Source organism: Sus scrofa, chromosome 1 (assembly GCF_000003025.6).
Source record: "Sus scrofa isolate TJ Tabasco breed Duroc chromosome 1, Sscrofa11.1, whole genome shotgun sequence".
Lineage (NCBI taxonomy): Eukaryota > Metazoa > Chordata > Mammalia > Artiodactyla > Suidae > Sus > Sus scrofa.
Genome location: NC_010443.5, coordinates 45,091,984 through 45,106,721, shown reverse-complemented (window position 1 = coordinate 45,106,721; position 14,738 = coordinate 45,091,984). Strand labels below are relative to the sequence as shown.

General features: G+C 41.8%; 1 long non-coding RNA gene across 1 annotated transcript; it reads right to left on the bottom strand.

The window, feature by feature from the left end:
* Positions 2,179–13,754, bottom strand: LOC106508867. Its single transcript, XR_001305956.2, has 5 exons — positions 13,664–13,754; positions 13,288–13,574; positions 12,435–13,104; positions 12,247–12,305; positions 2,179–2,732 (listed from the first exon to the last, which is right to left on the bottom strand). It is a non-coding gene; the product is annotated as an uncharacterized LOC106508867 (long non-coding RNA).

The following is a 14,738-nucleotide window of genomic DNA, read 5'->3' as shown; positions in this document are numbered from 1 at the left end:
GGATGATTTTTGTCTCTTTGTCCCTTAGAACAATTTTTTCTTGCTTATCTCTCACAACCCCACAAGGATGGTGGAACATAACTGTAATATTTAAGGTCGATGATGGAAATTTAGGATTTCTTCAGAATAAGAAGAGGTCCTAAGGCCAATAGGAGTATTAGGAAAATGAGAGTTGAACTTTATTACCAGAACATTTTCATCACCTCCAAAAGAAACCTGCACCAATTGTCATTCCCTATGACCCTCCCCTGATCCTTCACAACCACTAATCTACTTTCTGTCACCATGGATTTGCCAATTACCTACTACATATTTTATATCTCTTTTAGCTTAATACTTTATTAACATTTAAAATCCCCCCTCTTTGCTTTAAAATAGCCTTTTAGTTTAATTTAAAGGGCTGTGTACTAAGCTGAAAACCCTCTCCCCCTTTTTTTTCCATTTAAGACTGCAGGTATAGCATATGGAATTTCCCAGGCTAGGGGTCAGATTGGAGCTGCAGCTGCTGGCCTACGTCACGCCACAGCAAGGGCAAATCTGAGCTGAATCTGCGATCTACACTGCAGTTCATGGCAATGCTGGATCCTTAACCCACTGAATGGGACCAGGGATTGAACTTACAACCTCATGGATAGTGGTCTGGTTCAGCACTGCTGAGCCACAACAAGAACTCCTGAAACACTTCTAATTTAGGAAATTTCATTGAAGAACCATGCACTTGATTCTATAAATTCTTTTTTTTTTTTTTTTTTTTTTTGTCTTTTTGCCTTTTTTTGGGGCCGCTCCTGCGGCATATGGAGGTTCCCAGGCTAGGGGTTGAATTGGACATGTAGCCTCTGGCCTATGCCAGAGTCATAGCAACACAGGATCCGAGCCGTGTCTGCAACCTACACCACAGCTCATGGCAACGCTGGATCCTTAACCCACTGAGTGAGGTCAGGGATTGAAACTGCAACCTCATGGTTCCTAGTCGTATTCGTTAACTACTGAGCCACGACGGGAACTCCTGATTCTATAAATTCTTACAGTGAAAGATATACAGAGTTTCATATTTAGGTTTCCCTCTTTTACTTTGATTTTTCATCAATATAAATCCAATTCAAGCGTACAGAATACTAAAAAAGGGAAAAGGAATATAAAAAGCATATAGAGCAGAATGAGGAAGAGGAAGGGGAGGGGGAGGAAGAAGGAGGAAAGAGGAGAAAGGAGGAGGAATATGACAGTATCATAGGGAAAAGAAATTTACATTGAAGAAACTAAAGAAGAAACAGAAACTAACTGATTCTTTAAAAAAAAAATCACCCTACACCCCCATTCTGCCAAAAAAAAGGGGGGGGATTAAAAAAATAGAACAAGATCTTTCATGATGAAAAATACTTTTTAACTTTCACAGTCTGGGTCAATGTCGCCAAGGCATATTTCAAAGAAACCCTCCATTTCCCTGTTAAGCTCTAATTCCTCTCAATACGGCCTCTGGCTCTGGCTCTGGTCTGTGGTTACAGCTCCGATTAGACCCCTAGCCTGGGAACCTCCATATGCCATGGGAGTGGTTCAAGAAAAGGCAAAAAGACAAAAAAAAAAAAAAAAAAGGCGTCTGATTTGGGGTGTGGATTTTAAATGTCTTATTAGCCATGAGGAAAGAATATACAGCAATTTCATCACACTGGGGAGAATAAGAATATCTTTTAGAGATCAGAAACATCATCTTACAGGTGAAAAAAAGAAAAAGAATTTGATTAAAAGTGATGTTATGAATTTTTATTGTGCAAAGGTAATTTGTGATTAATTAGGAACAGACTATATAATACCAAGTGTACTAGAACAGCGTGTAACAAAGAGAAGTCTATTGCCTGTCTTTCCTGATTTCCAAGCTTAAAAAACTTTGTTTAGAATTATTTCTTCAAGGAAGATTAACTGAAATTCTTTCTCTCTATTTTGTCTTTTTAGGGCCACACCCGCAGCATATGGAGGTTCCCAGGATAGGGGTCGAATTGGAGCTGTAGCTGCTGTTCTATGCCACAGCCCCAGCAACGCCAGATCTGAGCTGCGTCTGCGATCGACACCACAGCTCACAGCAAGGCTGGGTCCTTAACCCACTGAGTGAGGCCAGGGATTGAACCCTCATGGTTCCTAGTCGGGTTCATTTTCCCTGTGCCATGACAGGAACTCCTGAAATTTTATATATTAAATTTTAACTCAAAAATAACATTTCTGTCACAAATTGTGGATGAGAAATATTGCTTCTGAAGATTTTGGTATCGCAAAACATTACATGGAATGTTAGAAACAAACAAAACATAGAGAAGCTTTTCTATACCTCTAGGCTTGACTACCAAAGAAGAGTTTCCATTAAAATCTAAAGCTTTGGTAAAGGATGTTAATTTCCAAATTTAGGTAGGAACGAGTAACACATGAAAGGTAGAAGAATTAATTATAGCAGATTTACAGAAGAATGCTGGAAAGGTATTCATGGTGGATTAAAGATGATGGCAAATTCTTTGATACTCCTTTCATAGAAAGATGGGATCCATTGATTCCGAGTTGGTCTTAGTGATTTCCTTGGCCAATAAAATTCAGTTTCAGTAACACTGAGTGACTTCAAGCGCTAGATCAGAAGTCTTGAATCTTCTTCCTCGTCTCTTGGAATATTTGCTGTCTGGCTCTTTAGATGCTTCCTCTTAAGATAATGACCCTTGGAATCCAGCAGCCATGCGGTGGAAGACCCAGCCACCCTGACAGACAGGATGCAGATGTTTGGATTAACCACCTGAATGGTCAAGCCTCTTAAGAACCTCCTTAAGCCTCTGTCTCTGGTGTTTTTATTACAAATAACAGAGAAAAGTATTTTACATAATAATGTCCTTTACCTTCACTCTGCTCTCCAGCTGAGTGATGTTTGACTGAAGGGGTCTATACTCTACCTGCTTAAACTTTGCTGTGGACCCCTGCCCTCTCCTCCTCCAGGGGAGGGCTGTTTGATGGGTGCCCCCTGACCCCTGGGGCTGCCAGTCCTTCAACAGCCTGTGCTCACAGTGCTCTGGGAAGACTGTCCTGAGTGGGACCTGCTGCCATCACAAGTCTGAGTAAATGCTGATCTGCTCAAAATATTTTCCGACATTATTATTATTTTATTTTTTTGGCTGTGCCCAGTGAATGTGGAAAATTAGCAATTCAGGGATAGAATCTGTGCTACAGTAGTGACCTGAGCCACTGCAGTGACAACTCCAGATCCTTAAACTGCTGAGCCACAAAGGAACTCCCTATTTAGCCCAGCCACCTGCACTGCCACTTCTTCCTCCTCCTCCTCCTTCTTCTTCTTCTTCTTCTTTTTTTTTTTTTTTTTTTTTTTTTTTGTCTTTTTGCTATTTCTTTGGGCCGCTCCCGCAGCATATGGAGGTTCCCAGGCTAGGGGTCGAATTGGAGCTGTAGCCACTGGCCTATGCCAGAGCCACAGCAACGCGGGATCGTTAACCCACTGAGCAAGGGCAGGGACCAAACCCGCAACCTCATGGTTCCTAGTCGGATTCGTTAGCCACTGTGCCACGACGGGAACTCCCTCCTCCTTCTTGCCTAATCTGTGGTCGAGGGATTTGTTTCACTACCATTAGCCCAAATGTTAGAAATGTGTTCCTGCCATATCCATCAAGCCTATCTCCTATCTGCAATACTCTGTATCAAGTTTGAAGTATCAGCCCAAATGTTAGAAATGTGTTTTAGTTCTTTTTAGTTCTCATTTCCATGTAACTCTGTGTTGGTCTAAGGTGGGAGACAAAATTCAGCACCAACTTGTTTGGAATAAATATCTCATTTTTTGTTTCACCATTAAGCCATTGAGCTTTTATCTGGCACCTGAATGTATATACATATCAAGCCACCATGATTTGTAATTACTATTAACAAGAAAAATATCATGTTATTATAGTATTTTCAGATGACAGGTATGTTGGATCCACAGCAACTCAGGATCCTTAACCTACTGAGCAAGGCCAGGGATCAAACCCACATCCTCATGGATACCAGTCAGGTTCATTACTGCTGGGCCACGATGGGAACTCCTGTAGATTTACTCCTTTAGGACAAAAGTTGCAAATTCAAGAGCCAGTGGGTGGGATGGGGATAAAGGTAGAAAGTTCCGGTGTAGGGGGCTATGGTGAGCTATATCAATGAACACAGCCAGCTTTATAAACCCACTCACAGCAGATTTACCACGCCCCAAACAAGCCCCGACACCTCAGTGCTCTTGATTATTATTTATTTTACCACACTTGTTTTTTCCTTGTATAGGTCATAGTTCTTATACCAATTTGTTTTATAATGAGGTCTTAAGTTGAATGCCTTCAATTTAAAACACACTTTGCACATTAAACTTGTAGGGATAATTTGTTATTGTCACCCCAACATATAGTCCTATCTAATTTTTCACAAAACCTGAGAGGAAGTCTATCTTTTATTGCCCCACTTTTTTTTTGGCTGCGCCCTTGGCATGTGGAAGTTCCGGGGCCAAAGACTGAGTTTGAGCCACAGCTACGACCAACTCCATAGCTGTAGCAACACCAGATCCTTTAACCCACTGTGCCACCAGGACTGGGATCGAACCTGCACCACTGTAGTGACTTGAACCCCTACAGTCAGATTCCTAACCCACTGCACCACAACGGGGAACTCATTTTTCTCCCCTTTTTTTGTGTGTGTGTGGGGGACGTACCCTTGGCATATGGAAGTTCCCAGGCTAGGGGTCAAATCAGAGCTATAGCCACCCGTCTATGCCACAGCCACAGCAAAGCCAGATTTGAGCTGCGTCTTTGACCTACAATACAGCTCATGGTGTTGCCGGATCGTTACCCCACTGAATGGGGCCAGGAATTGAACCCGAGTCCTCATGGGTACTAGTCAGTTTTGTTACTGCTGAGCCATAATGGGAACTCCTACTTTTGATATATTCATAAATGCAAAAAAATACTTTTGAATTCTAAGGAAATCAGCAGTGCAAATATACTAATAAATGGAAGTTCACACTTGGATTGTGAGTGAGAGAGCAAAGAGAAAGTGGTGATTATTGGGTCAAAATGGGGAAAGAAGGCAGCACTGGAAGGAGATGTCCCCCCTTAGCTCCAGATATGTCAAATAGAAATGTCAGAATACTGGCCAAGCTCTATCAGTTCTTCTGATTTTCCATGAAAAATTGAACATTTGGATAAAAACCTTCTGATTTCCAAACATTGGTGACCAAGTCAAATTCTGAACAAATGTGCAGGTCTAACACAGCACACTGTAGCCAATACATGGCTTGAGGGCTGTCCTCTGGGGATCTTGGGTTCAGAGGATGTATCTGTTTCTGAACCTGGGGGATTGTGAGACAGAATTCTAGGCCCTGGCCTTGTTACATAATTACCATGAATAATGTTATTTATAACTAACACTAAGCAAGGACAGTTTTCTAGAGATAGAATGAATCTCAAACAGGGAGGTGACATCCCAAGAAGGACTTGCATGAAACAAATTCCCTGTGGCAGATACAGGTGGGAATAGGTGAAATGAGGACGACCCGGACTCTGGAAGAGCAATGACTGGAGTTCCCATCATGGCTGAGTAGTTAACGAATCTGACTAGGAAACATGAGGTTGTGGGCTCGATCCCTGGACTCGCTCAGTGGGTTAAGGATCTGGCGTTGCTGTGAGTTGTGGTGTAGGCCACAGATGTGGCTCGAATCTGGCGTTGCTGTGGCTCTGGCGTAGGCCAGTGGCTACAACTCCGATTGGACCCCTAGCCTGGGAAGCTCCATATGCCGAGCATGTGGCCCTTAAAAGACAAAAGACAAAAAAAAAAAAAAAAAGAAAGAAAGAAAAAGAGCAATGACTTCTCAACCACATTGGCCAAGAGCTATTTTTACCTGTTTCATAGTCATGAGGATCTAAAAATAGATCTAAAATCTGTTGTGATCTGTTTTTCCTAGACAATTTTATGTCTATGAGGTATATGGTAAGGTCAGGAGAGCAGGGCTAGTGCAGCTGAGATGTTGGTCCAGCTGAACCCAAGCATGGGCCACAATGGCAGTGGGTCAGAGACTTTTTAAAGGAGACGTCCTCTTGTGGCCTCCCTGAATTGAGTTCAGGACAGTGTGCCAAACTTCCTTTCCTGGAGGCAGCTAATTGCAGACTTACCCCTTGCTGAACTGACAGATTCCATTATTTACCACACCCTGACTGGCAGGAATGTCCAAACTGTTTAAGCATAGCCTGGAATAGAGCATAATTTTCAGGGAGGGAGCTGCCTTTTTGCCTTCAGTTGGTAGAATAAGAGGCTTCTCCCAAAACAGTGGATTGCTGATGTGTGTATAATCTGGCACTAGTATCAGAAAGCTCATGGAGTGATCCTTGAATCTCTTCAGGGAGCTCACGGAGGTTCCTCCTGCTGATACATGAGTGTGACAGCCCTGATTGCTGCCTATTTGTCATTCAATGTCAAAGTACTGCAAGCATCAATAAAATCCAGTCCATTTTGTCCTGAGGAATTTTGGAATCTTGATAACATTTCTTTATCTGCTTCCCATTCCCCATTTCTTTTTTCTTTTTTGGCTGCACCCACAGTGTGTGGAAGTTCCTGGGTCAGGGATCGAATCTGAGCCACAGCTGTGACCTACCCCACAGCTGTGGCAATGCTGGATCCCTAACCCTCTGTGCCACAGCAGGAACTCCCCTCATTTCTATTTTTGAATAATTTTGCCACCAAGATGGGGCCAAGCCAGACTAAGTTCAGTGTGGACCAAAGGGTTGGAATTTGAGGTGGGATTTCTTTAGGCAGAAACTAGGGTAAGGCTTCTCATTGGACATAAAAATTGTTAAGATGGTGTACCACCAAAAACCCTAAAGTAGGAGTTCCCATCATGGCTCAGCAGATTAAGAATCTGACTAGTATCCATGAGGATATGAGTTTGATCCCTGGCCTTGCTCAGTGGATTAAGTATCCTGCATTGCCACGAGATGCAGTGTAGATCACGGATGTGGCTCAGATCCAGTGGTGCTGTGGCTATAGTGTAGACCTCAGGTGCAGCTCTAATTTGACCCCTAGTCTGGGAACTTTCATATGCTGCAGGTATGGCCCCCAAAAGAAAACAAAAACAAAAACCGTAAAGGAATACAAAGATTAAAAAAAATGCAAGGAGGGGAATCAGAAGGATTGCTAAATTTATGGTTGCAGAGGCAAGAAATGAAATTGTTAGAATTTGAGGATTAGAAAGATGTAGAAACAAACAATCCTGGATCAAATTGGGGTGGGACTGGGGGAAGAATAAGTGATGAAGATCAAATGTTAGAACAGCATGACAAAAAAAACCTCTTAGTGGCACCACAGGAAAAATCCACAGAGAAAACCTTCCTGGAGCACTTTGCTGGAATGTCAGTTGTGTTTAGTGATAGTTTCCATTTCATCATTTACATTATAGAGTCAAATGCAAATTTTGCATGAATTTTTAAGACTAAGACTTAAGTCTTAAAACCTAAGGCTTCAAGGACAATTTACTTTTGCCAGTGGTTGCTTTGGGCTATGCTACAGCCATGCAGGGTTGTGTACACATTCTCTCTCCTTTGATCTTATAAAGATTATAAAGGATGTTTTGGTGGGAAAGTCTGAGAAGCAATAAGGAAAACATCAAAGAGTGGTCTGGGCCTGCTTTAGTGGGCAGTAAGTGTGTGGTCACAAGGGTGGATCAACTAACTGAAAGAACTGGGGTGGAACTTATTATTACATTCTGTATAGTCATTACATCTTTTCATTCATCTTCCCTACATTGAGCAGCATCATCAAAAGTGGTGTTTCCTAAACTGTGAGCTAAAATAGTTTGTCATGAAATCAATTTAGTATGATTGTTATTTATGTTTGAAAAAATAAGTAGGAAAAAGTCATATTTTTGGTATTATTTTGTGAAGATTTTGTTATACTGAGGTGAAGGTGTCATGAGTTGAAAAATGTATATATGGTTGGTTGTGCTGAAAAAATTGTCACTATTCTAAAACATTTTAGTTCATCAAGATATGAATAAGTAGGAGTTTCTGCTGCGACACCATGGGTTAAGAACCTGACTGCAGTGGCTCAGGTGGCCCAGTGGGTTAAAGGATCCAGGGTTGCCACAGCTGTGGAGTAGGTTGCAGCTGTGGCTCTAATTCAATCCCTGGACTAGGAACTTCCATATGCTGCAGATGCAGCCATTAAAAAAAAAAAAAGATACTAATAGGTGTCATAAAAAAAGTAAAAAATTATCCTTGGTCAAGTCAATTTGATGTTTTAAACAAAGTTAAAAGCCTTTTACATTTTTAACTGAAGAATATTATAAAAGAATAAATGTGCTAATAGAAATAGTGAAATTGTATGTGTGACTGGGCACCTCACACAGTAGAAAATTGACAGAACACTGTAAACCAGCTATAATGGAAAAAAATAAAAATCATTAAAAGAAAAAAAGAAACAGTGAAGTTATAGCAGATGCAGTATTAAAATAGATATGCTATAATATCTACTATATTATATATATAACAGATGTGGTATAGTATGCAGCATCTTTTCAATCTCTTTGATGTGGAAATCTTTTTTTGCACAGAGCATTCCATGAAACTAGTATTATGGGGCACATAACACAGTTAGTAAAATAAATGTAAATCCTCAGGTCATCATTTTGATTGGGATCTTCAATTAACTGTTATCTTCAAAAAGTCCCCAACCATGAGGTTGCAGGTTCGATGCCTGGCCTTGCTCAGTGGGTTAAGAATCAGGCATTGCCATGAGCTGTGGTGTAGGTCCCAGACGAGGCTCAGATCCTGTGTTGCTGTGGCTGTGGCATAGGCTGGCGGGTACAACTCCGATTTGACCCCTAGCCTGGGAACCTCCATATGCCGTAGGTGCAGTCCTAAAAAGCAAATAAATAAATAAACAAAAAGTTCCCAGGTAAATTGCCCACCATGCACAGTTGACACTTCTTCTCGTGCTCCTAGTTAAGATGACCTCAAAGTGGGCAGAGTCTACAGCGATATTTCTGTATTCCCCTCTCCTCTGAAATAAATAAGACACTTTTTATTTTGAAGGCTTCCAGCTTATCCAGTCAAGCTAGCAGACGAGGATAAAATGCTCCAGTAAACCATGAGAAGTCACAGGTCTCTAGAATCTTTATATACTTATTTTTTCAGATTAAAGTAAAAATAAATACTTACACATCTCCTTGACCATATAAAGGGGTCATGTTTTCCATAGCTAATTTTCTTGAAAGGCTTTGTGATGCCCCATTATTATCTTGAATGTTGACAGTCCTGGTCCACACACTTTTTTCAGGCCTTTGACTTTTTCTTTTTACTAGTGATGTTTACAGCATTGCCTTTCAATGACTTGGACTTTAGTAAGATTCCTTTTTTTTTTTTTTTGGCCACCCCATGGCATATGTAGTTCAGACTTGAGTCACAGTTGTGACCTACACCACAGCTGCAGCAACACTGGATCCTTAAACCCACTGCGCTGTGCGGGGATCAAACCTGTGTCATAGTGCTCCACAGATGCGACCAATCCCCTTGCACCATATTGGGAACTCTTTTTAGTAAGGATTCTATACAATATTCCTGCTTGACTACCTGTTTCTTTTCTCCAGAATCAAAGCCTAAAGATGCAATAAAAGCAGAGTAAGGGCAGGGGACATTTGCAATTCTGGAGACACCACCCTGGGGTGCACTCTGTTCCCAGCTTCTCTGCTCAACTGGAGACCTTCTCTTTGGACCTATCTTCACATGTACCTTCAATAAAGTCATTAAAAGTAATATTTTAATAAGAATTTCTGCTGTGCAACAGATCAGTTGTGTTTTGGGAGTGCTGGGTCGCAGGTTTGATCCACTGCCTGGCACAAGTAGGTGAAGGATCTGGCTTTGCTGCAGCTTAGGTCAAGACTACAGCTCAGATCTGATCCCTGGCCCTAGAACTCCATATGCCTTGGGGTAGCCAAAAATGAAAAAGAAAAAAAAGTAATATTTGAGCAAACCAAGCATCCTATAATAGTGTTGACTTAAAGAGTCTATTTTTTAAGAATTTTGTTAGTAAAAAATAGCGTCATTGATTCTTATGGACTGAATTTTTTTTTTAATTACCCAAATGAATTTATCATATCCTATGGACTGAATTGTGTTCCCCCAAAATTGAATTTCTAATCCTCCATACAAATACATTTGGAGATGGGAAGTTTAAACAGTTACTATGGCTAAATGAGGTCAAAAGGGTGGGGCCCTAATCCAATAGGATTGCCGTCCTTTTAAGAAGAGAAAGAGCAGGGATGCACACACACCTAGGAGAGGCCCTGTGAGGCCACAGTGAAAGTGTGGCTGTCTGCCAGCCAAGAGGAGAGACCTCAGGAGAAACCAAACCTGCCAACACCTTGATCTTGAACTTCCAGCCTCTGCAACTGTGAGACAATACACTTCTGTTCTTTAAGCCACTCAATTTTTGTTTTTTATGGCACCCCTAGCAAACGCATACACTGACTGTGTTTCCTTTTTGCTGCAACTTCTAAGAAACTCAGAACCAAACATGAAGTTCATAGTAATTCTGCTGTTGTTTCTCCCAGTTTGCATATTTTCAGTCTTTCCTTTGTGACACAGACTTCTTTCTATTGCAATTTTACTAGCTTATTATTTGGTTTCCTTGTTTGCTGCCTCAAAGACTTTGTAGGAAAGAACCAGAGTACAAAGAAATAAATCAGATCTGTTTTTATAGGCTCACCTTCTCAGCCTCTGTTCCTTTTAATATCCTAGTTTTTGTTTTTGTTTTTTTTCTTTTTAGGGCCACCCCTGCGGCATATGGAAGTTCCCAGGCTAGGGGTCAAATTGGAGCTACAGATGCCCGCTTATACCACAGCCACAGCTATGTGGGATCTGAACCCCATCTTTGAACTACAGCATAGCTCATGGCAACACCAGCTCCCCAACCCACTGAGGGAGGCCATCGATCGAACCACATCCTCATGGGTACTAGTCTGGCTTGTTACCCCTGAGCCACAATGGAAACGTCCTAGATTTTTTTTTTTTTTTTTTTTTTTTTGTCTTTTTAGGGCAGCACCTGTGACACATGGAGGTTCCCAGACTAGGGGTTGAATCGGAGCTGAAGCTGCTGGCCTACAGCACAGCTAATGGAAATGCTGGATTCTTGACCCACTGAGTGAGGCCAGGGATCGAATCTGCATCATCATGGATGATAGATTTGATTCTGCTGAGCCACAATGAGAACTACCCCTAGATCTTTTAGTATTGGGGCACTAGGGAGCTCAACCCCAGACCATAACCCTTTATCTCCTTCCTTATGTAAACTCTCTCTCTGCATGACCATGATCTCAGTCTGTCTCATGCCTTTTTTAAAATGATTTTTATTTCTTCCATTACAGTTGATTTACAGTGTTCTGTCAATTTCTACTGTATAGCAAAGTGACCCAGTCATTCATATATACACACATTATTTTTCTCACATTATCCTCCATCATGTTTCATCACAAGTGATGGATATAGTTCCCTGTGTTATACAGCAGGATCCTACTGCTTATCCACTCCAAATGCAATTATTTGCATCTATCAACCCCAGACTCACAGTCTATCCCACTCCCTCCCACTTCCATTTGGCAACCACAAGTCTGTTCTCCAAGTCCATGGGTTTCTTTTTTGTGGAAAGTTCATTTGTGCTGTACATTAACCTACAGTCTTGATAAACATCATCCTGTCCCCTTCAGTCGGTGAACACCAGCTCATCCTCCGGTTGCCTCGTCCTGAACCTTAAGTTGTCCCAGACTTTCCTTTCTCTCATCTCCAATTTCCAACCTTTCAGCAAGTCCTGTTAACTCTCTCATCAAAATATATCTAAAAGCTGAACTTTCTTTTTCTTTTTTCCAGTTGTACCAGTGGCATACGGAAGTTCCCAGGCTAGGGGTTGAATCGGAGCTGCAGCTGCTGGCCTGCGCCACAGCAACAGCAAGGCCAGATCAGAGCTGCATCTGTGACCTACACTGCAGTTTGCTGCAATGCCTGATCCTTAACCCACTGATTGAGGCCAGGAATAGAACCTGCATCCTCATGGATATTAGGCCAGGGATCGTGCATCCTCAGAGACAGCTTCAGGTTCTTAACCCACTGAGCCACAAAGGGAACTCCCCAGAGCTGACCATTTTTTTTAACATCTCCCTTGCCACCAAGGTGAAAGCCAACATCACCTCTCCCTTGGACTACTGTGCATTACCTGATATTTCTGCTTCTGTTTCCCGCTGGCAGTCTGTTCTCCATCGCCACTACAGCAGCCTGATAAGATTTCAGTCAAATCAGGTTACTTCTCCACTCAGAACTCTCCAGGGGTTTCCCATCTCTCCCAGATTAAAAAGTCAGGCTTGTATTGATCTAAAATGTGCCACAAGAGCTGGCTTTGTTTACCTCTCTGATCTCAAGTATTTCTCCTTGGTTATAGCCACACCGGCTTGCACTTTCTGCTTCTCCTGACTCCAAAACTCTTCCCCAGGACATCTTCAAGGCTCTTTCTCATCTGCAATCTCTTCCTCACTTTATTAATCAAAGCCTCTTTATTAGAGAGGTTTACCCTGTGTTGTGCTGGTAAATGCTTAACAACTGGCTCTGTGAAGAAAAATGTGTGATTTATATTATAAAACAATTTTAAGTTCCATCTGCATTGTAGACATTTTATTCATCATTTTCTGAAGTTGAGGGTGACCATCAACAAACAATAAACCAAGCCCTGATTTGTTGCATTTGTCAAACTCCCACCATGGCCAATTTCAAGATTTCTGTCACTGAAGATGGGTTTGGAGATAGTTGTGCAACGGTAACCACTGGCACACAGCATTTTCCCCATGCAGATGCAGACACGGACACAGACAAACTCACGACATGAATGGCATCGAAAGGCAGGGGACCCATCAGGAAGGGATGAGTTTAAATTTTTTTTTCCTTTTTTGGCCACCCTGTGGCATATGGAGAATCAGATCTGAGCTGCAGCTGCTGCAGTGCTGGATCCTTAATCCACTGTACCAGGCTGGGGATCCAACCTGCATTCCACCTCTCCAGGGATGTTGCCAATGCCGTTGAGCTGCAGTGGGAAACGCCTTAAATACTTATTACCTTTGTTTTTATAAAAATTTATTTAACGTAAAATTGATGTGTTTTAATTTTTAGTGATGACATCCATGAAACAACAGTTTAGTCAGTTGGTAATATTTTTACACCTGAAAATAAATTCATATTTAAGAAAATAGATAAGAAATGTATTTACCTACATATCATTCCAGATGATCTCATCTGTCACAATATTGTGTACATTGGATTATGGAGTAGGCAGAGCAAAATGGAAACAAAAAGATAACCAAGAAGTCAGAGGAGCTCTCTGGTGGCCAAGTGGTTAAGGACTCAGCACTGACACTTCAGTGGCTTGGGTCACCGCTGTGGCACAGGCTGCAGATGCAGCAAAAAAAGAAAAAAAAAAAATGTCAGAATACGAACTTACGTGGCAAGTAGGTTGTGTCGATTTGGGCCTCTTGACCCTCTGGACACAGACTTCTGCTGTCAGAGTAATGTTAGGTAAGAGGTATGAAATAAATTGCTTAGGAAGTAAGGTTTAGAAAACATTAAACAAAATATTGGTTACCTACCTGTAAAGAGCAAGTATCACTTATGGGGTTTTCCAGGGGTTCCTATTGTCTTTGGACACTAGGGCTATACCCCGATTAAGATACAGTCATGTGCTCTTGTACCTCACATTCTGCTGAGCAAGACAGATGAAGCAATGTTTTCTGAAGGTTGAGAGAAGTTTGTAGAAGGGGATAAGTTCACAGGGTAAGGAGAGTTCATGCTCTGCCTGGGAAAATCAGAGAAGGCTTAATCATGTCTTTTAGAAAAGATCTAGAAGAGAGAGAGGACTTTGAGCCTTACAGAAGAGAAGAAAAGAAGAAGCCTGCTAGCGCCAGGCAATTCTCAACCCTGGAAAATGGTTCTTAGCCAGTTGCAGAGGATAGAAATATCAGGGTCATGAATTTAAGCCAATATGTGCAAAGCATGTGTCCACACCAAGTTCTTCATGTCTAGAGAGTGAAAGCTTCCTTGGCCACATCATAACACTTTTACACATAAGAACAGAAGTTGGGGACAGAATGGAGGTTGTTTTAGGGTTCTGTCATTTCTGGGCACATCTTATGAAGAAGGGGCATGAGGCCTTCAAGATTCTCTTAACCCAATGCACCAAGATTCCTGGTGGTGCAGTGGGTGAGGACTCAGCATTGTCTCTTGGTGGCACAGGATCTATCCCTGGCCCGGCACAGTGGATTAAGGATTGAGTGCTGATGAAACTATGGTGTAGGTCATAGCTTTGGCTTGGATTCAATCCCTGGCCCAGGAACTTTCGCATGTCAAGTACTTGAACAAGAAAAAAACAAAAAGGATTCCCTGACATTGAGACAGTACAACATAATGTTTAGACAGCAGCATATTTGGAACACGAATCACTACAAAGTGGGAAAAATCTGGATGTCGGACTTCAGGTTTGGGGTCTGGAGACCAGGTTTACTTCTGGGTTCTGTCTCTTGTCAGCTATGTGATATAGGGTAATTAATTTCTTGACACTTTTGCTTTTTTCATCTGTGAAGTTGATACTACCAGCTATTCTGGGGGTGATCATAAGGATGAAATTAGATTGTGTGTGCAGGACACACCATAACCACAAAGAATTCA